We start from the raw sequence: 24934 nt of genomic DNA on the forward strand, positions 1-24934 counted from the left end.
GCTGCATCCAAGTCATGTCTCCATCACCCACAGCCGAACTACTTAATCACAGTTAATCAGGGTCAACTGTAACTTCCCTCTCCTTCCTGGACCTCAGTCATGGGTAGCCCTGGGTGACTAAAATAAGAAATTGTTCTTAACATTTTTTCCCGTTGCATATTTTTCACTTGTATATCTAATTCCCCTCTATTTAGTGAATAGTCCATCTTTCCCTAATGATTTGGAATACATTCTCATTCTGAAAACTGTTTTTTGTTCAATTGTTATTTCATTCTCATATAGGCACTGCAGTTTTTTTTTTAAATTTATCTACAATATACGTATGGCATGATTGGATAACAGGTGGGGCAATTGCTTCATTGAGAGAGATGTGACCCAGGAGGTTGTTTGAGAAACAAGTAACTTCCATTGGGTTTTAGAGGTTTAAAAAGAAAAGTCAGTGGGTTTTAAAAAGCTGTTAAAATGATATAACTTCAGTTCATACAGAAAGATTTACTAATTAAATTTAAAGTGCCTTGAAACTATAATTTAAAAGATTTACTAGAAACCATTAAATTCCCAAGACAGCCAAATTTAAATATTTATCCTTAGGTGATTGTGGAAGCAGGAGTATCATTCCTTAGTCCATAATATTTTCAGCAACGTTTCCAAGCAAACCAGCAAATATAGATATATACACACGCATACACATAGTTACACAGGGCTTTTATGATATCATTACCTGCAATTCCTTCCTATTTCTACTGGTGAACTAATTAGCTAGATATTCATCAAGCCTTGATTTGGGGAGGGCGATAAGCATATAAACAGCACAAGATAAATATTTGCATGTAACACATCTGCTTTGTCAGCACTTGGATTCTGGCTCTATTCATTTAGAAATAGTAATGTAGCCCACAGAGGCTATATCAGGATGGTTTATACATTGAGGTTAATGCTCTTGCAAATGAGTGTACATTTACATAGTCTACATTGTGAGAGTGTTAAACCATTCTTATAAAAAATATTAGGTAATAGGTATTGTATATCTCAAAACAGTTAGAAGAGAGGACTTTGAATGTTCCTACCACAAAGAAGTGACAAATATTTGAAGTGCTAGATATGCTAATTGCACTGATTTGAGCATTACACAATGTATACATATGTCAAAACATCACATTGTACTCCATATATATGTACAATTACTATGTGTCAAAATAAAGATAAAATAAAATTCTAAAAATATTGGGTAATAACTAGCATGATTTCATAATATTTGAATTAAAATTATATGAAACATTGTACTAATTGTTATGCTAAATTTGTATTTAATCACAGTAACGAATAAAAGGCTAGGTAATAGAAGTGTAACAAATTGTCCACCTCGCCAGAATTTATTTTTATTTAGACAGAATTCTGTATGGGTACTTCTTACCTGTTCTTATCCATGCTGGACACAGGAAACTTGGCCATATTGTTTAATAAACTATCACCACCTTTCCTTCAGATACATTTTCGAAATTACAGAGGTAGGCTTTATTTAACTTGTAATTATAAGATGATTACAGTAAGTTGAGTTTTCAATAACTAAAGCCAAATTTTAGAAAGAGTTCAATATACAATTTAATTTATACATTAAGCCTAAATATACATAAATATAATTGACAGTATAACAATAATTCAGATAAACATTTCCATTTAATCACCCCTACATAGGTGGTGTTACTATCACTTATAGTCCTCAAGACAATTATTTTATGATCCTATCTGGACTGTTCAATTTTTCTTGGTCTACTCAGCCCCAATATATTCTGTCCTGAAATGTTTATTCTTGCTTCAAGTCCTTTATTATTCATCTCACAATAATTTTTGTTTGGTAGTACACTATTCAAAGAACACTCATTTAGTGCTCCATCTTTTGTTTTCTGCTGAAGGCTTTCCTTCCCCGCAAAGTATTCTGCCAAACGTCCACCATCGATGTTAGAAATGAGTAACAGATGTGAGAGCTCCATGCTCGTGTTCTTTCTGTTGTGTCTTTCGCTGTTGCTTAGTGCGGCATTTCCTTTCACACAATGATAAGGAGAATTTATAGAATTTGTTTTCTTCATGGGAGGAGTCATTTGCTCACTGAATTGATGCTCAACAAAAGCAAGTGTTTTGTGTGGCACAGTCCCACATCCCCACTCCTGTGTGACACTCCCTTCCTTGTGAGGTGACCACAAGGAGCCACACGTTGTTCCTGAAGACACAGCAATAAAGGAAAAGCAAAACCCCTGCCTCCGGCACACTTACAGTCTGGAAGCAATGAAACGTTCCTCTGGGAGTGATATTTATGGGACATTATTGCCTGAATATTTTAATATTTTGGCAATGTGTCAGAAAGATTAAAGAAAGGTCCTCATCATGGGCAAACCAAAATTTTAAATTGTGCAATTAGACTGTACACTTCAAATTCATGGTTGAAATCATGATCATTAGCATTATACCCATGGATTCAACAAAATAGAATCAAATTCCTCTTTTAACTCACTGACAAAGATATCTAAGAACTTCAAAAGAAGAAAGCATAATGTAAAAATTCATGTTTTTATAAGTATTTATAAAGAATTTCACTCTGCTGTTCACCAAATACTCCACATATTCATTCTCCATCTATTAATTGTTCACGTAGGTAAGATTTCTTTAGTATTTTATTCTTTGTACCGATTTGCCACTAGGGAGAGGAAAGCTGTTATATTCATTTCTTTCATTGTACATTTGCCTGAGAAATCTCAGAAAGAATTTCATATTTGTTTCTTTGAATATCTCAAAGAATTAGGTCACAATGAATATCTCCAAGGTATAAGATAAAAACCATTAGGTTCAGCCCATGCAGCAAAGATGATCTGGGGGGGAAAAAACAGTAACTTTGTTTGTGCTTACTCTTGATTTTTTGTTGTTATTTTTCTCTATAAGAACATTTTCATTTATTTGTTGACCCATGCAACTCAAGCTCTTTTTCTTTCTATTTATAATTATAAAGGCTCTAATACTACGTTGGCAAATGTTGGCTGGCATATTAAAATTAATTTAAAAAGCTCACCTGTCATTTTATTTTTAATCCTTTTCTCCAGGAGCTCTGTGTGTGGCTAAACCTGATGATGTTAATGTCTAGAATGTGAAAGAAGTTAAAAAGACTCATCCAAAGCAAACTGCTGTTCTTAAAATAAGATTATCTTATTTCTATGTGCCATTCCTTTTTTAAAAGAGGCTGCAAAATTTTATATTGATTTTAATAAACAAGTGGACACCACTGAAATAGCTTGAACAACTTAAGGCAATTGCTATATGGCAATTTCATGGGTTTTTGTCAATTTTGTACAAACAGCAATTTGGGGCACTTCTATATTCAATAACGTATTAGAGAAGCTATAATGTTTATTTTGCACCTTCAACTCATATTAATATCCGCTGATAAGAGAATAGATAACTTTTGCTAAGAGAAAACATAGCTATGTAAAAGTGAGAAACCCTTATATGCAAACATGTTGATGAAAAAGCAAATATCCAATACATAGCAGAAATGAAAAATTAAAGATGTTCAGAATCACAAATGCAAAAAGAGTTAGGAAGGTCATAGGTCATTCTTTAGAAAGTTTAGCACCAAATGTGTTTTACCAGATGAAAATTGAGAAAAGATGCTTAGTTTTATATCTTAAACCATAATCTTTCCAAAAATTAGAAAACAAATGCATAATTCTCTTATTTATAGACATCAATAGCAATGGAGTAGTTATTTATGATTATCAAATACTAAGAAAACATGTGAGTGAACCACCTAACATGACAAGGGGACAAAAATCATTTATCAAATAATATTGAGTGATAGATATTTCAAAATAGATTAGAAAGCACCAGGAGTGTTTTCAGGAAACTTCTAATGCAACAAGCCAATCTACAGATACAACTGGACACATTTATAGCTATAAATGAATAGGTTAAGTAATGGATGTGAAGTGCCATGACAGGGTAGTGTGGGACATCGTATGTGCTGGAGATCAGAGAAAGCCCACATAGGGCTGAGAGCGTAAAATAGCCTTGAGTGATGAAATGATTAGGTATGCAAACCTGGGAGAGGCCTGTGGAAAGGTGAGAGATGAGGCCCTGAGAGGTGAGGACAAGGGAGTGGCAGAACAGTGAACAGTACAAGCTGAAATAGATGATTTGTAAAGAGGTATCATGAAACATAAAGAAATTGAGAAGTTGAACATTGAAGACAAAGCATGGAACATTAAACTAACTGCCAGGTTAAATTTTTTTACTTTATTTTTTAAAACAATGCAAAATTGAGAATAGTTGAAAAATTTGTCAAGAGAGAATCTTCTAGCAGTATAGTATAAAATGTGTTGAAATGGGGAAAAGATCAGGACAGACGAGGCCTGTTGTGGAGAAGGAGATTTGAAAGCTAAGTGGTTACATAATTTCCAAATAGTTCTCTTCTGAAAATATGTCTACATATTTTACATTGAAGGTAACAGAAGCAATAAAGGAAATTTATGGTATCAGCCATAGTCTTTGAATGTAGAGTATTGTAAACTCAGTGTCACTTATTTGAAAGTGAATGGCAAACTTCAGACATTTGTCTTTTCAAATACAAAGCTAATATGCAAAAAAGTTTGTATAGCTCTGAATGAATTTGTACATTCTATAATTACCTTATTCTAATTAAGATATAGGGAAAATGGAAAAGTGGTCAGTAGTTTAAAGATTAAACATACTTTTAAATTAATTGTAACACATTAACATTCCTCAACCTAAGATAATATGTGCAGGCTAAGGTAGAAATAAAACCACCGTTATTAAATAATATTTTATTTTCCATTTTATTTTAATTAATTTACCTGTTTATTAATTTTGAGTGAGAAAGCTTTGAGAGGGATGAGAAAATGCATGTTTATGAAAACTTAATAATTTGTAAAGGTTGAGAAGGGAGATCGATAATATATGATAGGTTTCAGCAACATCAACCTTTATTAAATCCGCAGCTAGATCATTTTTGTTTTAACATATCTTCCAAAACTAAAGATACTTTCTAGGCAAGCTCCAGTTTCTGAATTACATTTCATTATGCTTAAACATTCAAAAATCCTTAAACAAATGTTATCTAGTAACTTATTAGATGATTGACAAACCTATGGGGGGGCATTTTGTCATATTTGCAAAATGTATAGAAATGGTTAAATAATTGGCATGGTTCAGATAAATATTAACTTATATTAATAATTATTTATAACCAATGGAAAGTCTTTCAACACCCCGTAACTATTGGGAACATGTAAGTACACCACCTAAAGTGAAATCAACTGACACCACCAAAAGACCATATGCCTCTGTGTTCACACGGTATTTAAAACTTTACAAAGACAGCTGGCTTTATTTCATAATCTAATTACATATAAAAACATTCAGCTAAATATTGCAATGCTTGCCAAAAATTATTTTAAAATATTCATCTTCCTTAAGCTCTGTGTTATTGAATTTGCATGTTCCATTTCTCCTATCCTCATACTTAACTTCTTTGTTTCCCAGTATTACTTTTTAATAAAACATCATTTACTTCACCTAATATATTTTTCTGCCTAATAAATTAGCGTGGATATTATGTGAGTGATCAAAAAAATAATATTATGATGGTGGACTATTTATATATACAAAATGAGGAAAGAGAGGAAGTTTCACAGCCTAACACATGTCTTTATAATGTAAAAATATAATATTCATTCAACAACAAAAACTCATTTGACAATAAGTGAATGTATGCAATAGAATTTTTATCCTAGTAATGCATAATTTCTTCACAGTACTTATAAAGCATTCTTAAATTTTGGATGAATGGAGATCCCCTTGTTTGATAAATTACCACTGTCACCCAATTCTTTCTTCATAGTTACATTTCTTTCAGTATGATATTATGCCCCACTTATTAAAATTTGCAAAATTCAACATTTTCTGTCCATATACTATGCTTCTATGAGTTTTGTTAAAAACTACTTTTTGTTATGGGGGGAAAGATGTTGATTAATAGCAAAATGAATGGTTTTCTTTGTTTTATTCTCTGAAATATTTGAAAACATTTTCATTTTCTCACAAAATTATATTTTAAAACAACCCTGAATCCTTAATACAGTCACATCATAGGAAGAAAAATGCTTTTATACCCTACAGTTATGCATAATGCATTTATGCTAGAGAAAAGGACCATGAACAGAATTTACAAAATAAATGAAATGTGTTTTAAAGGGACATTAACATGTTGACTTTATAAAAAACAAAACGATATATTCATGATTTGAGGATTGCTCATTTTACGTGAATCAATTACAGAGCCTTGAATAGGGTACTCTTTTTTTTCTTATCTCAGAGTATTATGGGGGTACAAATGCTTTGATTATATAAATTGCCTTTGTACCATAGGACACTCTTTTTGGTTGGAGCTATTGTACATATTTTTTAAAATCTGAAATTGCTTGCTTTAATTTATGGGGGAAGTCTTTACATTTTCAGAATTTAGAGAAAAATGTTCACTCTGTCTTTTTAGAATATTTTTTTCTAAAGTACTCACTCTGATGTTGTTTTACTTTAGTGCCTGGATATTTGACACCAAAAAAAAAAAATTGCTCTAAATTACCAACAGCACTGTTCTATGGTTGGCCAATGAAGAGAAATAAGCCTTAATAATGGGCTTAAACAGCTTCTTAAGCATCCATCTCTCCAGTTGTTCAACCTTCCCATCCTCAGCTATGGCCCAACTGGGCTACTCACCATTCTTACCGTATTATTTGTACTTTCCTCGCAGTACAGTTTTATTTTTAGCCCTGCAATGCTCTCTCATCTTCTTTATTCCAAAACATTGTACATCTGTTTTACCTAATTCAAAATATTTCTCATTTATAAAGCATTTTTTGCACCATTCGTTTCACCTCCAATAATCTTTCACTTTTCTGAATCCAGCTTTTTGTCTATAGCACTCACTTGGGAATTGGTCTTGCTTTATTTGTTATTGTCTGAACTAGATCTTATCTATTAATACTTCACTGTATGTCCTTGAACTGAGGAGCCATATCTAATATTGTCTTTTATTTTGTTTTCTAATACAATCTTTTAAGCAGTAAAATTCTATTATTTAATTACTTTATCTAAATTAGAGTGGTAAGCTTTATTGTTCTAATTATACTTAAATGTATAACCCCCTACCTAGATCTCAGGGTTATTACATATACAAGGGGATAGTTTAGCTTTTCCACATTTCCTGAGAATGCAATGTACCTGAGGCTGTCTCTTAGGAACTAAGCACCCAGGTTACGCTTCAGAGAAATGTTCAAGGAAACTTTTGGCCTTATATCTCATATCAATTTGTAAAAGAGATTCATTCTATGAAATAATTATCTGTTAAATTGAGACATATTACTAACATATTTTACATATATATGTAAAATACGTATATATCTTTTATAATTACATATATAGCATTATATATGTATGTAAAATAATTTATATAAAAATATACAAAAACATTCTAGGTGGGAAATGGGCTTAGATAGGAAAATCAAACTAATTCAGTGAGGTTTCAGAATCATTTTCCAGAAAATGTTTTATTCTTACCTGAATTTTAATTGAAGCAGCATTGATCTTGAAAATATCTTAAACCAAAACAAAAACTCAAATAAATTAAACTAGAAAACAATAACAGTTAAACTGTACAGCTATAAGATCTTGTAAACTATATAAATATTATAAACTATGAGAACATTGGTTATTATTATTCTCTACTTATCTTTTGTCTAAAGGTTAAGTTAGAATGATGATACCACTAGTATGGTAGGAACAATGTGTTCTGTAACAAAAATGGAACTCAAAATATGCATCATATTTTGAATATAGTATGATTTGTAAGAGGCAAATAATATCTATTTTCTTCTTACAAATAACTTTAGATTCTCATGATTTGGTTATCACTGAGAGGCTTAGAGAGAAAATCTTAGGATCAGAGAAGATGAGTTTTTGTTTCAAATTCTAATTTTGCTGCTTTTGTGTCGTAAGCAACATGAACCTAAGTGAGGGAATGGACCTTTACTTGCTACCTCTTCTTAACAGCAAACACTGTACAGGTTTGAATGGCAGACCTGGTTTTGATTGCATCCTGTCAGGGATGTGGAGATCAGACAGGTGTACACAGTTGTCCTTTCTTTTGTAGTGTTAGCTGCTGTCATGAAAGCAAGAGGTGCCCTTCCAATATGCCCAGCCAAAAACCTTTGTCAGCGAAGGAGACGGCAAAGCTCATCTACTATGCTGACGTTTGCACATAAATGGAAGTTTTCCTCGGCCACCCCATGCACTGCGAACAAGCAGGAAAGAAGTAAAAATAAAGGAAAAAAAGCTGTGGGTCACAAAAAGATGGGGACAGTTCATATTTAGAAATAGTGTAAGACCTTGTCCATCAGTGTTGACAGGCTTAAACTGAAGAAGGCTTAAAGTCATTAAATTCAAGAAGTCAAACAGAAAACCAAAGTTACTAGTCACCAAACTTTTTTCAGTAAAATTTAAAATCATAACATATTCTGCTAAATAGGAGAGTTTAGAAATGCAAATATCAATCAAAGACAAAATATACTGAAAATTGAAAGTAGATTTTTCTTATATATTTTTCTTATTCCCCACAGGGAAACCCAGGGGGCCCACTTATTTTCAGCTTCTAATATGTTGACATTTGCATTTGAATTATTTTAAGTCATAATTTCACTTTTGTGATTTTATAGTGTTGGTAATATTTCGAGTCCATGTAGGTGGTGCAACTACATTCTTTTTTACTTTTTTTTTTGAGATTTTTGAATAAAGTTTTCTAGTACCCTAAGCCTTACTTTTCTTCCTTCTCATGCCTTAATAACTTTAAATATGTATCCACTGCTCTATTATTTTCATAATCTCATCTTCCTTTCAAACACACAGTTCCCTAATAGCATAACACCTAATGAAAGTTTTTAGAATTCTACATTCAGCAGAATGTAGAGTCCAGGAGAGCAGGGAGGTACTGCTTTGTTGTTTCCCTGTACGTAGCTCCTGGCAATGTATTTCAGGTGCAGATATTTATTTCCTGTCTCTCCTCTTTGAAATGAAATAAAGTAGTGATATCAACCTATACTTAGAGTGTTTTAATGGCTCCTGAATTTTACATTAAAACTAAGTATATAATTCCAAATCCCACTCCATGCATTTACCTGCAAAGTGCCTATGTGGGACCCTTGCACTTATCTTTTAAATCTCTTAGGCAGGAAAAGATTAATGAACCTAACATTTCTCTCTCACACGGGGGTGAAATGGACTGTTATAAAATCTTTGTGGGAGCCCCTCTGATTTATGAGAAGAAGGAAAATCCACTCTATTAAAGGCATAAGCCTTGGGAGTGCTCTGTCCAAAACCATTTAACCTCTGGGTTATCCCTGCGGTGCGGGCCTTGGAGAGCACCAAGGCAGGGCCAACGAGCAGACACTATCCTGAGATTATTGAAAGGGGCACTTCCTGGCCTCTTTTCCCCGGGCCTTGCTTTGAATAGGAAAAGACAGCTGCTGTCACCATGGTACAAGTCCAAGGGAGCCAGGAGGTCCTCTTGACCAAAAATAACTATCAAAGTCCTGCTTTGTCTTCAGAAATTCCAAACTCATTAGCCCTTTTAGTGCCCTTAAGTCTCTTTAGCTCACTTAAGACATTATTTAAGTTTAAAAGGGTAGTGAATTTTCTATCAAATTAGCCGAGATGAGTTTATCCAATTATCTATTACCACCATCGGCAAATGAACCTTGGAGAAATAAGATGAGTAACAGTAGAGGTGATAGAATAAGACAAGCAGTTTCCAGGAGAACTCAAGTTTATCAGATGGGGTTAATGTTCTAATTTCTAATCAGGGGGAGGTTGAGGTGAGAGAGTAAGGTTGGAATGTACTTTAAGAGAAATGGAATGCTGCATTTTGTGGAGAGAGCTGGGTGTTTCAGTTACCTAGTGACAGTTTAGGTTTTGCACCCTTTTTAAAAAGAGGTGAGTGAGTAGTACCACAGCCTCTCCTTTTCCTTGGAGGAAGAAGTTTTTACATATGCATAATATGGGGAAAGGGGGAAAAAAACTTAAATCCTTTCTGCCCCTGGCCCCATGCCCACATTAAATATCGCCTGTATATGGCAATGGGCAGTTGCATTCCCCACTGCAACTGGACTTCATTAAAGCAGCAGCTATGGGGATGGGAGGGCAGGTGGGCAAGCAGAAGAGGTGCCAAGCAGGTAGAGTAGAAGGCTGAGCCAGAGGAGTCACTAACACTCCCAAAACACATAGGGGCATCTCACTGTTTTTGACCAGTAGCATCTAGGAACAAGTTACCTTCAAGAAAAATTACACTGTGCTCTTTGCTCTGCATGCAGCCATTGTTTATTTTGTGTTAAATCATGTAAGGTAGCTAAATAATACATTTACTGTAGTGAGAACTGAAGAGAATTACTTGTTAAACCAAGGGAATGATTTCTGGAGAAAAATGATAGTGGTTTTCTTAAATTAAATTTTCTATTTGCTGAACAGAACTTTAATGATGTATTTTTAGTCAATAGTCAGCACACTTTTATCCAGATTTTTAAACATAACTTAAAGACAACAGAATACTTATCACAGTAGTGAAATTTTTGGAAAGCTTGGCTTTACACACATAGATTTTAGGTTAGATTTTCAGGTAAAGTGGTTTCCAGGAGAAAATATAAGCATTCATATTTCGTCTTAATTCGAAGGAGGTATGGTCATGCATGGAATTTGTTACATTGACCTAAGGAGTTTGGTTTAAGCTTGCCTTTCTCACTGAGGTACTCATTAGATATGTGGCTATACACACAAAGTGTTATCCCTGTTTCATTATTATTGTGATACTTTTAATTTTGACTAACATTCTTTCATCCATAGACATTGCACTAGGAGTTGGAGGGATAAAATTAAACAAAAGGGCCTCTGTCTTTGAATAACCTCACATTCTAGAAGGAAAGATGAGCATGTAAATATATAATTTTAAGCCAATAATGTAAAGGTCTAATCTGCAAAATGATAGAATTGCTAGAAAATGAAAAGGCCCAATTGTGCCTAAAAGGAATAATATGAAAGCCAAGTGATGTTTATTTTCTGGGTTTATATGAGAGAAGCTTCTTAGACATAGTCAAAATATAGACAAAGACTTAAAAGTGTTACTATTTATTTAAAAGGAGGCCTACGACTAAATTAGAAAAAAAAACTCTTTGGTAAAATGAAGCCTGTAATCATTTGACGAATAACTGCAACAGTTATCTCCACAACACAGTTGGAGAGAGAGACAATAGTAGATGCACCATGCAATTTAGAGGCAGCAGATTGTAAGAGATTTGGAGAAAAACAAATTCCATACATGTCCCCAACCAAGTCTTATTGAATGAGTAAGGGTTAAGCTGTGACATGAGTAAAGGCCATCACACCACACTTGGGGTATCAGGCATGAGGTGGGAAGGAGCAGAGAGTGTGTTGAGTACTACAAGCAGTTTAGGAACACAAAAGTGTAATGCAAAGCCTAGAATGTCAGGGACAAAGCCCAAAATGCAGAAGGGGCTTGGTTAAGAACTCATGAACTACCTTGTACACCATGCCCTAGAACTTTCACTCCGTCATTAAGCCTTCCTCCATTACTCAGGGTCAAGTAGCATTCCCATTCTATGGAGTCATTGTACTTGTACCTTGCATTCATTTTGCACTCTCTTTCCCATGCTGTAATTGAGGCAGCTTGGTAATGTGTCTGTCTGCCTTTCCTAGTGGACTGTTAACCCCTTGAGGGCAGAAGCTCTGCCTTGGGTATTTTTGATGCTCCAGCCTGTTTTCAGCATCTTCTAGAGTTAAAAAGAAAACATTTTTTTTGAAAGCAAGGTTATATACTAGAATGGTGAAGCCTGGTTATCTATCTATGTTATAGAGACGATTTAGGGCAGAGGCTAGACTAAAAACTCTATTGCTTGAGTTTAAATTACTGAAAGATATAGTAATACTTCAATTCAATGTAAGAAAAACATACTGATATTAAGGTGAATATATTCACTATGAGTGAGATATTTTAGACATTTTTAAGGAAAGGCCTAATGACTAATAGTCGCAGATATTAAGAAAGGGAATACTTCAATGGGTATAAAATAACTGTATTTTATTATCTGTAATTTACTCTTCTATCTCAAAAATATCCTGTAATTTTATGTTGGTTTGAATGAGTAGAGTTGAGAGCAGGTCCTTCAAGACATGCCTGTGTAAGAATATCCTTAGCAAACAATGCCACAAAGATGTGGCCTTCTGTGCCATGTAAATAAAACTATAGAATCTGGCATGACACAAGGATCTGTGGTCAGCCATATGTTGGCCTGTCTCTGTGGGTGGTGATGGTGGGCAGGGCAGAAGTTAGAAGAGAGAGGACTTGTTTATCTTTGACATAAAATGTCCACCCCTGAAAACGGCATGCAAAACCAGGGATAATCTATGGTATATCAACAAGACAGGACAGAACCAAGAGATTCTTGTAACAACAAGCATTTTCTAAAAGGGAATTTTCCCAAAAGACTTTAGTGGAAGAACTGATTATTGACATAATGAAAAGGTTAGTTTCCAAGAAATCTTACAAATATCAGGCAGCATTGTTGCAGTGGAAAGCAACAACGACCTGGATAGGTTAAAAGGGCTGAAGACACGGCTTAAGAAATAACATGTGAGAAATCCCAGAAATAGAACTTTTGTGCATGCAGAAAGGAATTTTGATAGTACTGAACGTTGATATAGACTCCTGGCCTTGCCTTCATATCACACCCAGGCCAAAATCCTGGCCACTGGCAGGACAGCACCCGACCCCTGCAGGTGGTATATGAGGTCCTCAGTAATAGAAGCAGGAGTGATGCTGCCCAGTCAACAACAGCAATAACTTAACCCACACTGTGCCCTCCAGTCACTCTTCTCATCACTCTGTTATTATCACAGTCACTCCTCCCAACAATCTTGACTTAATAAATGACATTATTCCCATGCTATGAGTGAAGAAAGTGAAAATTAAAGAGGCTGAGTAACCATGCTGAGGATGTACACAATTAATAAAGCTAACTTTAAAACAGGAACTCTGAAGCTTGCATTCTTCATCACAACATGCAAATGCTTCTCCACAATCGGATGGAGATGACATGTAACTTACTATTACAGCAGACATAACAGGAATGGTGTTGAAAATATTTAACAACACTTGACAATGACCTTTTGCTCAGCAAGCTTCCCCCACTCCTGCCAAGGGCCTTGTCTCTGCCAATGAAGTCCTTCCAGGACTACAAGGGGTCTAGTGGGTGGGCAGTGATGGACACAGTTCCACAGGAGCCCTGACAGTATTTTGGTGAGTTTTATGGTAGCCTCTGTCAGTGCCCACTAGGGACCACCAGGGCTGAATGGGGAGGAAGGTAGAGAACAGGCAGGTTTCCCTCCAAAGTCACCATGGAGATTCAAGAGAAGTACCCGGGAAGGGAGATTTTTACAGGTGTGATTTACAGAGACAATGACCAATCAGAACAGTAGCCGGCAAGGAGCTGGTATCTGGAAAGGGACTGGCACAGCAAGGGAAACTTTTAGCAGTGGTTGGCTCAGGATAGTAGCTTTTTCCCAACCAGTACATATTGTAACAACCAGCATAGCTATCCTGGTTGGTATAGGCTGCCTCTCCAATATGTAGGCTACAGAGGGGAGGTCTAACATTAAAGTCTAGTTAGCTCTTCCTCACTGAGGAACATGTTGAAGCCCTTAGCTAGTCTCTCTTCTCATTGCGTCAAGATTTACTTTCTTCTGTGTTTGGCTGGTTTTCTGCTTTCTGGCCTCTGGACAGGCTAACACCTGATTCTTTTGGTGTTCTTATTCCTGAGTTCTGCTTTTATACTTGCTCCACAGTATAAATTTGATCACACTACAGCTAAGGTTGCGTACCTGTATGTAAGCTATACTAATTACTGGCTTCTTTTTATATTTATTACTGAGAAACAGCTCTACTCTATGCATTGGACCTGTAGATTTGTATTTATACGTACTTATCTGGCACTCTTCTTGGCTGCAGATGCAGGGAGATTTAAATTCTGCTCCTTCTGCAGACTGGGGTGGAATTACACTGGGGGAAGGGTAGCTTCTTATTTACAGTACAATCTAAAAACAGATTCCCTCATTACACGGAAACGTGACAAGCTCAAAACTTCCTATATCACCACTTTAACATACCGCCTGCCCCCATATTTGCAGCAGCTCAGGGTTTTTCAATTCAGATTAATCACTGCACTCACATTCTGCTGTGTGCCACAGTAGCAGGTAATTTGCAAGACTGAACCAGCCTCTTGCACAGCAGTTAGAGAACGGCTAAGTTTGGGATCCTTCTAAGCCATCCACCATACTTGCTTGGGTTGTCTCTGCATTGAACTATTGTTAAACCTCATTCTAGTACTTGGATTGATATAATTTAATTTTCTTGCTTTAATAATACATGTTCTTTCTGGCCTATGATATAAATAGCTAACTTGTTTTGGCTTTGTCTGTTCCTTGGCCAATTTTAGCTCCCCTTTTGTCTTATGTTCTTCAGCTAACAGTGATTTTGAACCATAAGTCTCCCCTCTCCCTTTCTTCACCTTGGATAATTTCTTTAGAGCTCTCATTTTACTCTTTTCTCCCATTCCCTCTTTAAAAAAAAAAAAAAAAAAAATTCTCCTTTATAATCTGTGCCTGCTGCCATGTTATTGCAAGTCTCACTTCCAGGAATCCACAGAACTAGTTTTATTAATTCAATCTTACTTAATAAAATATTTAAGATTCTCCATTGATATTTTCACACAGGCATATCCAGTCTTTTAATCTGAGATTAGGCCACACAATTAGCATCTTATTTTGGATGTGTTTTAATCAAGAGCTGATTGAACACCCAATTTCAGGGTACCAGGCCAGGAGGAAAAATGGACAAAAGATATTTCTGTCATCCCCTCACCACTTGCCCCTGTACCACCCATATTCAGTTCCCTTCAGAAGGATGAATGTACCTATGTCATATGCAAAATTTTAGGAGGCTTTTCGGAACTACTCACAGCCTGGGGCTACCTGTCCTTTGATTCTTGGAAGCTGGTTTGTTTACTCCCAATAACTGCTGGAAAATGAGAGAGCCACTTGGAGACAGCTGTGTGGGCAAGGGCAACTCCTCGACCTTCTTCAATGCACCTCCCACGGAGCCTCCCACCTGGCCATGTCCACGTGCCAGAGAGTAAAACCAACACTTCTCTTTCAATGATTCTATGGTTGAACCTTCAACATGGCTACGCTCCAAAAAAGTCAGACCTTTACATGTGAAAAATATTTTGAAAGTTGTACAGGTATTTAGGTTTTCTAGAACTTACAGAGTCAGCAAGTTATAAAACACTTAGTGTGACAACTAGCCTTAAATCTGACCGAAGAGGACAGAAAAAGGCAGGCTGCTCTCTAAAAGACAGTTCTTTGGCCAGAAAGACAAAAACCTTCTTCCGCCTTCTATTTTGCTGACTGTAATCAATGTTATATTAGTCCCCAACCTCCCAAATGGCTGCATGACAGATGAGAAACTAGGTGGCAGAAAGGAGAAAAAAGACTCCTCACACAGTTGTCGTTGCCTCAACGCAACACGTGGAACACTCTCTCTCAGCCGGGCAGAGGAATCAGGATACACCCAAGATGGTGGAGCTGAATGAGGTAAACTGAGTCATTTCTGGCTTTCAGCTTTTGAATCCCAGCCTGTTTCCCCCTGAATCACTGGCGTTTATTTCAACAACAGAGGATAACAGTGGTTCCTGAGGAAGTCATCCTCACCTGGGGACTGTGTGCTCCTAGGAGTAACACCCAGGAGATGGCTTTTGTGTGGGTTTATTATTCAAAGTACTCTGGAACTCTGGATAAATGAGAACTCCCTTTAGCCACTGACACTAGATCCCCAGAATTGAACACATCTCTGGAATATGGGTTCCAGTATCAGTCCAGACCTCCTTAGACCTGTGGTTGAAAACTCCCCAGGAATCTCTGAGCCCCTTGGAAGAGTCAGAAAACCAAACCAGACACCACTTAGAAGTTATGATTCATTCATTCAGCTTGGTCTGATGCAACTTATTTGGGGTAATTTAATAGACTAATAGTAGATAAAATGAAACAAATTACAAATCTAATAAATCTAATTCCCATGTAAGACTATAGCCAGACCCCCAAAATTTTATGAAGGGCACTTTAGTCTGATTTCAAAAGAAAATGTATAATAAGAAGTAACAAAAATGTAAAATGTACTTATTTTGTACTTCCCCTTTGATTACTTTCACTTTATGAACACTGGCATATTACAGTTATTGAAAGTTTTATGAAAATTGAGCAGAAATATATCAACTTTAATAAAGTCAAAGCCAACAAAAATTTTAATAAATTAAATACAATTATAACCATATTCATTTTTAAAATATATTTACCTTATTAAACATGATTATAAAATTTAATAATTTCATAGATTTTAAGGAATTCTTATGATATATGGGGTAAAACATTTAATTGATTTGAAAAATAAGATCTTTGAGAAATCATAAAAGTCTATATAAGACTTCATGTCAGATTTGTAATTTATCATCTAGACAAACGCATTTCTGAGTGACCATTCATGATTTTTTGATTCTGAATTATTCACTTTTGTGAAGTATTTATGTAGGAAATCTCATCCCTGCTTTCATGTCTGACCTAAACCTTTGTGGCTTGGTGATGGTCTTTTAATTGATTATTTAAAGTGTGCCTCTTCTAAATCATTACTCTTTTCTGCCTTTTGTCATGTGCTACAAGCTATTTTCAAAAAAAAGGTCTGTACTTTCTTTAAGAAAATTGAAAAATATCTTTGTCATCTAATTACATTGTTAAACACATCTTTTTATGTTCTTCTTACTTTTATCTAATGTTTAACACATACTATTAAAATGCTCAGATGTTATCTTTTGTATATTTTTTCTCATCAATTTCAATCCAATGACTATGATTAGCATAAATAATTACTTGAACAAGAAAACTGAGCATTTTATGGTGTGATGGTAAGAAAGAATTATTTTACATCATAATTAGCACTGAAAAAAGTCCAGAAACCAGGATTCCTGAAAAAATAAAAGCTCTTTGGAGGATAATGTGTAAAGGAGGGCTGAATAGTCCATAAGCAGTTCCAGAGAAAATCTGTACACTTCACCCACTCATTTTAGGGGGAATGTAATTTTACAGTAAGAAATATATACAATGTTATTTTGTTCCTGGCTCCATTCCCTTGCAGGATCTGTTCATTGATTTCTGTAAAGAGCATTCTCCGTGATAACAAGCATGGCTTTGTATGTGCAACCATTGATCTTGCAAGCTCTCTTAATGCTCTCTGTAATTTCTGTGATTATAGCAAAGGTCAAGTTCAGTTTGGCAAGCATTAATTAATAGTCCTTTACATGCCCTGCACTACAAAATGTGTTGAGGATACAAATCAGCAAACGAGATCACCTTTTCCTGGAGAGTCTCTCAGTCTATTTACAATTTCCTGAACTGATCATTTCTGTATAATATGGAAAATGTCATGACAAAGTTTATCCAGGAAAGGTAGGCAGAGAATAGAATAGTTCACCCAGCCACAGTGAATTTTTAGAAAGAGCTTTTTGAAAGAGAGGATGCCTGATATGTGTTCTTCACAATGAAGAAGATTGTGTCAGTTGAAGAAAGTAACTGTGTCTTGTTAATGACAACAACAAGGATGAAAGGAAAATAATCAATAAATAGATAAGCATGACTTTTAGAAAAGAATGCTTAGTGAAATGAATAAATGGCATATCAAATAATAAACCGAGTTATTTCAGTACACAAATTGCCTCTGTGAGTTTCACCTACCATTAGCAGGCAGTTATCATTTTCAGCAGGGTTCAATATTTTAGTTGCATAGAGAATAACATCAATCAGAGTCAACATTTAAAAGTCAGTACCAAGATATTTATTTAACAGTCCTTTACAAAGATTACCTCAGTAAATCTCACATTACTCCATAAGGTAGATGTTATTATTGTGCTCATTTTATAGCTAAGGTAACTAAGGGATAGAGAGTCTAAGTAAGTTGGCAATAAAGTTAAGTTGCATATCTAGCATGTGCTAGGGGATTGATTCAAACCCAGGGAGTTTGTCTCCAGACTCTCTTACCAAAATATGCCATCCTGTCACTCAAGATCCTGACAGTTTTCTACCTAGTGAGACGTTAACTTGAGAACTTGAGATGGAGAGAACAGATGAAGTAGCGAGTAGGGGCTTAAACAGTATCAATTCCCGAGATTGGATGTGACTCTCACAGGCTGGAAGGAGCAGAACATGGTAAAAGCAGCTAGTCCGTGTGCCAAAGAAAATTGATCAGAATTCCAAATGTGCCCAAGCATGTTGGCCTAGATATTAGCAGAGAATAGAATTTAATAACCAAGTAGTGACAAGTTATGGCCATAAATGACCAAGAAGGGTCGCCATGTTTTTTGTGGCCTCTTCAGAGCAAAGGGCCCACACAGGTTTTCTTTGACACCTGGCAACATCCATTTCTGAAGCTATGTCAAATCTATCTTCTATATATTTTTTGTTTTTGCATAAATTAACGATAAATGCTTTTGTAATCTTGCTTACTTATTTCATGTTTGCACATATTTTCTCTCCGAAGAGCAGACTGTATCTTACATTTCTTTATTTTTCCTCCCTGATTTTAGAATAGTGCTATCCATGTTATTTGTACAGTGAAATTATATTATGTACATATTAAGCTTAGGTAAATGTAGTTATATGTGGAAGAGAGAAAGGAGGGTAGAAATTTGAAGAATGAAGATGTTGCCCACCTTCTAATCGATGATTAGAAGAGAGTCTAAGTAAGTTGTCTAATACAAAGAAAAAATTGAAAAGGTTTGTGAAAATAAGTGAATAATAGAATGAGAGTATTGGAGAATAAAATCCCCTAATAAAAATGAAAGGCATCATTACTAACTGACAATAGCATGAAGTTAGGTGATTGGTCTCCCTCCTTTTACGATGTGGTTTCCCTTTGTATTTGAACTGTATGGACCTTTTTTTTTTTTTTTTTTTTTTTTAGTTTTAAGGCATAGGGCTTCATTCAGTTACCTTAGGATCAGGAGGAAAAGGGAGTTTTGGCAAGGGTTTAGGTGAAGAAGTGAGATGGAAGGAAATTCAAACAGGGACCGCACATCTCACCTATCTGAATCTGTGCATTGGAAATCTGGCGGGAACTCTGTGCTTCTGGAGGCGGAAAACCCTCTCTTCTTCATGGTGGTTCTGCTTCTTTCTGCACATCTACTCTGTTACATTTCTATACCAGTCACTTCCTCTTTACCTAAGTTTGCATATGGCTATGAGCATACTTGGCCAACGCTAAATAGCCAACTTCTCAATTTTTCTATTTCTAATTCCCCAAATAGTAACTACATTGGCCTAAGTTATCCCTTTTGCAGACACCACAAGTCATTGGTTATAGCCTTTGAATTAGGAGTGCCCCTGGTGGCCAGGGCTGGAGAATTCATCTTGCGAGTACCAGGACAGCACAGGTGGAAGTGACTATGGGCAAATGGACACAACAGATTAGGGAAGTTACCACAAACCAGATCCAGTGGATTTCACTTCATCATTCACAGTTGTTGGTTTACCCCTAACTTTGAAACTTTACAAGGTTGTTGTATTTTATGAAGGGGGGTTCGTGCTTGAAATCATCTACTTACTAAGTTAATTTTTATATTCATAAACCGATTGGGAAATATCATGAAGTTGCCCAGAGTTTCTAATGGATTAGCAGGTCGCCCTTGCTGGGAAACTCCAAGCTTCTCTTGAAAGATTCTATGCATGAACTGAAGTTGAGTCCATTGCTCTACTTCTCTGCTGTCATCCTCACTGCCCCACAGACAAGAATAAGCCCTCTGAAGGCCCTTTGTAGTTCTTACAATGCTGCCTTATGTCTGCCAATATCCAGAAATCCAGAAACTTAAACATAAAATAGTAAAAAGCATAAAATGCCACTAACTTACAAGAACTAAAGTTCTTTTCTTTCTTTTATCTAAAGCTCAATTCCCAAAGTGAAAGTGTTGCATTATTCCTTTTGAAGAAATTGATGTCATAATTAAATCCTAAAGCATTAGTTATATAGCTAACATTTCAGTCCTGTGAACCAACCAAAGCCAATCTCAGAAAAATCCTATCTCAATCATTGAAATACCATTTTACTGGAAAGACAGATTTTCCATTTTATCCTGGTTCCCAGTTGCCTCTCTGTAAAAAGCAATTTCAGTCACTATTTAGATCATAAATATACTTTCTAAGGAGCATTTTTGGCTATGCATGAGCAGTAACAAACACATAAAGATTCTTTCCTGTGGATTGGATTGCAATGCATTTTAATTTATATTAATAGATCTGCTTCCTCATTTTTAAAATGAAGAGGTTAGACTAGCTTACATTTAAGTTCCCTTCCAGAATTAAAATGCCATGATCATATAATTCTGCAATTCAGTTAAACGTTCCCTTTTCAAACAAAATGATAAAAACTGAAGTAAAATTTGAATTTGGTAAGAAAGATCACATTTATTCTCAGTTACCTATTAATTTTTACCTCTACTTTCATGGACCCTATCTTAGACTCACAGACCTGTTGGTGATCTTTCTCTAACTGCTTTAAATTATTGCTTCCTTCAAAGCTAAGCATTTGTAAGGAGAGCTTGAAAAAAGGAAAGCCTTCAAGATACCAGGTGATCAATTACCAAAAGCGAAATTTCAGGAAATGACAGGTGGTCTTTCAATTGACATAGTGTGCCTTATCTACTCACTCCTTCTGGGCTAAGCTTTGAGTTTTGGAGAGTTAAACTGGCTCTGAAAACAAAGTTTTTTCTGTTGTTCTAACTGATAATCAGTTAAGTAAAAGAAGTCAAACAATTATCTCATTTATCGGTCAACATATGGCTTTTTATATTTGTTCTGAAAGCAGACTAGAAAAAAAAATTAAGTATAAATATATAATGAATTCTTATTATGGAATATAGTATGCTGACGTGCATAGAGTTTGGCAAACAATGAGTTTGGCAAATAATAGCTCGTTTTATGAATAAAGTTGTATTAAAACAGCCATGGACATTTGGTTTTGGATCATTTAAGGCTTCATTTGCACTACTATGGCAGAGCTAAGTAGTTGCAAGAGATTATATGACCTCAAAGCCAAAAATATTTACTATCTGTTCCTTACAAAAGAGTTTACTGACACCAGAACTACAATGACAGTAATTTTACTTTTAAAAATAATTAAATATATGTCATTTAGAGAGAGAAGGATCTCAACTGAAGTAAAATATATCATTTGGGGAAAATGATACATCAAGTGTTTGTGCACCACCCACGCCTCTTATTTCAGATGACAAGGTTTCCTCACGGTGTCTGCAAGAACACGGCAGCACCACTGCTGATGTTACCACTAACCTTTTCCTCCATACTTCTTAGGGCAACACCTCACAACACCTAACCCGGTACTGGAACCAAAAATTCTACTTGGGGCTGTTCAACACCTAGGGCAGCTGAACCACTGCCGAGTAGCACGTTTTCAAATCAGATTCTCGGCATTCTCTATCACGGTGACTCAAAGCCCTGACTCTCCCGCCTGCCCATGAGCAGGCTGTTATTTTAGGTACCTATAGCTAGTAAAAAAAAAAAAAGGCTTTTTGCCAGCAGCATTCACAGATATTTTGCCAGAAGACATCTCCTTTCACTATATATTCCTAGAGATCATATAATGTAAAATATTAACTATAAAATAAATTTCATGGGTTCTTTAATACTTGACTTCTTTTGATTTTCTTATTAACCAAAGGAAAATATGATAGCAAATCAAGACAGACTGTTATTTATACTGAATTGTGTTGATATAAATAAAATAATCAAGAATATGACTGTATTTATGGGTCATATTTAATTTTGCTTAAGATTAAAATATATTTATAGACTAATCTCTGACCCTACTTGAAGTTTCCTTTACGTTGGAAGGTCATTTTTATAATGAATGCCTTTTTTATTTTTTAGAGAATACAATAGTACGTTCTACAGAAGGTTGGGGGGCAATATTAAGATATCAGATGGTGGTTAAGATAATACCAAATGTCTGATTATCAAATCACATTCAAAGTAATTACTGATAATTCAAAGTATACAGGCAATTACAAGACATAAGCAATGTATGCAGAAGTTTGAGACCACTGCCACAGCTCATGGGGTCCATACTTATTACGTTAGGGTGCACTACGCTGGTTCAGATTTCATATTCAAAGTTCTAAGCTATGCATACAGGATATTGTTTTCTTAAAAGGAGCTATTTTGGTTATAAAATATCTCCAATTTATACCTCATCAATTAAAAGGCCAAGATGACATTTTCCAGGAAGCCATGCCCTGATAAATCAATAAATTCCAGTTTTGTTTACAATAAGCCTCCTAGATACACCAGATTATGTGACTAAATACATTTCATAGATAAAGACTCTGCTTTTTCTGATAGTGAACACCATTAGAACACAAGAGAATTTGACCAGATCATTTTTTTTTTGCATCCAAGGAGACAGGAAAGAGGTTAAAGTCCTACTGTAAATATTTTCCTTCATAATGATTATATGTGAGTTTCCTAAACTGGGACACTGTTGACAACGCAATTTATATTTTTAATTATCCAATTTCAACAGGTAAAAACCAGCACTGTCTGGGACAAACCAAGGCATGTTCACACTAGACAACTGTAATCAAGTAGCGCTAAGGGTAACTTACAGATTAAACAGAGAGCAGACATGGGAAATTATTAAAGACCAACATAGGCTAGTAATAAATATTAACCTATAATCTTAAATCATATACTTTGTTTTGCCTTAGCAGGTGGGAGAGAGAGTCATTGTCAAGATAATGAGTTGAGAGATGGCCCCAAACTGTGGATCTTTTTGTTGTTTTGTTGTTGCTTTCTGGTTTTGTCTTTTCTTTTCTTTCTTTTTTTAAAATTTATTTATTTATGTGTTTGTTTGTTTAAAACTTCCCTTTGCATGAGACCTAAATAAAATTTCTTATATATTATTTCAAACTTTCAAAAGTTCTATTCAATTTTAGGAACGAAATAGGAAACAAAGTCTTTTCAGCAGTTGGCTTAGACAAAGTCTCTTCTAAATTATGAGTGTAAGGTGAAAACAAGTCTCTAAGATTTGTATTAGTCAAAACATAAAGCTTCCGAGTGACAGCTGGAGGATTGCTCTGCATAACTGCCTGGAACATGACGGCCAACTCATAGCATGTCCCAGCCTAGAATCTAGAGGATAGCTCCACAGCTTCACCCTTCTGCAAGTTCTGTATTCATGGGGGAGCATGTTACCGCTTGGAAGTTACCCAGTCTTATAGGTTTTGCATTTGGAATTATACATTTTATCCACTAGGTAGTATCACAGGCACCATGTTGTTTAAGTTAGATTGCTTTTGGCCACAGTAACAAAATGCTTGATTAAGACTGGCTTAAACAACATTTATTTTCTCACTTAAACATCGACTGGCAAATCAGTTACAGGAGGCTCTACAAGTTCATCTATTACCTGGGGGCTTTCCATCTTTCTTCAAACTCCAGGATCTTGACTTTCATCCTGAAACTTGCTCTCAGAGGAATTAAAAATAAATCAGCCACCACAATCTCACAGAGTTTATCCCAAGGCAAGTAAGAAGGCAATTTTTTCTCATGGGCCTACTTTTATCACAGAAAAATTCTTTACCAGTAGCACAACAGACTTATTATTATATTTTCTATAAATTGAAATAAAACGTTTTTAAACAGTATTATAATCTCTCTGCTTACCCTCTTCAGAAGTGAGAAAATCTTACTGAGTATTCTTAATTTCATGGCAATATAATCATTTGCATAAGCTTAACAGGAATATGTCCTCCTTTGCTATCAAGATGTAATTGGCAAAATCGTATATGCAACCAGGGCTTTATTGGAAATTTCATATTTGAGATTGTTTTCAATTTAATTCAGTATAACCAGACACTCATATGGTACAGCGTGTGGATGCACACAATGAGCACAATCTTTTACCAAATCATGAAAAGGGAAAAATACAGGTTTGAAGAGAAAGAACCAACCTGAGTAACTATTTCAGTAGCTATAATACAAGAGAAATGTTAAGAAAAGAGTCATAATGACTCAGAGTACAGTTTTGAAAGAAGATAGATTGCTCTTTACTTCCAAGTGAGAGGGCATCCAAGCCCTAGATGAATCCAGGGCTTTCAGAGGGTGCTCTGAGGAGATGCCGTCCTGCTGTGGACTCAGAACAGGGAGTGTGTTTTACTTGGTCTCCAATTCCTTACCCTGCCTCAGTCTCTGGGTCGGGGTCTCCCTTCTTCATTGTTCCCCTCCATCACTCTCCTGACACCACCAACCTCAAGATGAACTACCAGCCCCTAACGCTGAGGGACCCTCACACCCTGCTCTTGTATTTGACATTGTAATTATACCTTTTTTTGTGACTCGGTCTTTTCCTTAACTTCTTTGACACCAGCCTCTTCTCTCCTGCAATCTTCTATACATTTTTCTCCTTGTGTTCTTAAATTCTTCCTCTTGTAAGTGCCACATGAATGTTGATACTCAAGAGGTCTTATTCCCCATTTTTTCCTAGATAATCATATTCAAACTGAAATCTTTAATTTTTACTGGAGCATACTGACAACTTCTGCATCTCCAGCTTCACTTCTCAACTTTAATAATCTGTTGTTTCACAGGTGCCTCAAATTTATGTCATCCCAAGGGCTCCTTTATATACAAATTTACTTTTTCC

This window comes from Lemur catta, chromosome 16, assembly GCF_020740605.2.
Source record: "Lemur catta isolate mLemCat1 chromosome 16, mLemCat1.pri, whole genome shotgun sequence".
Lineage (NCBI taxonomy): Eukaryota > Metazoa > Chordata > Mammalia > Primates > Lemuridae > Lemur > Lemur catta.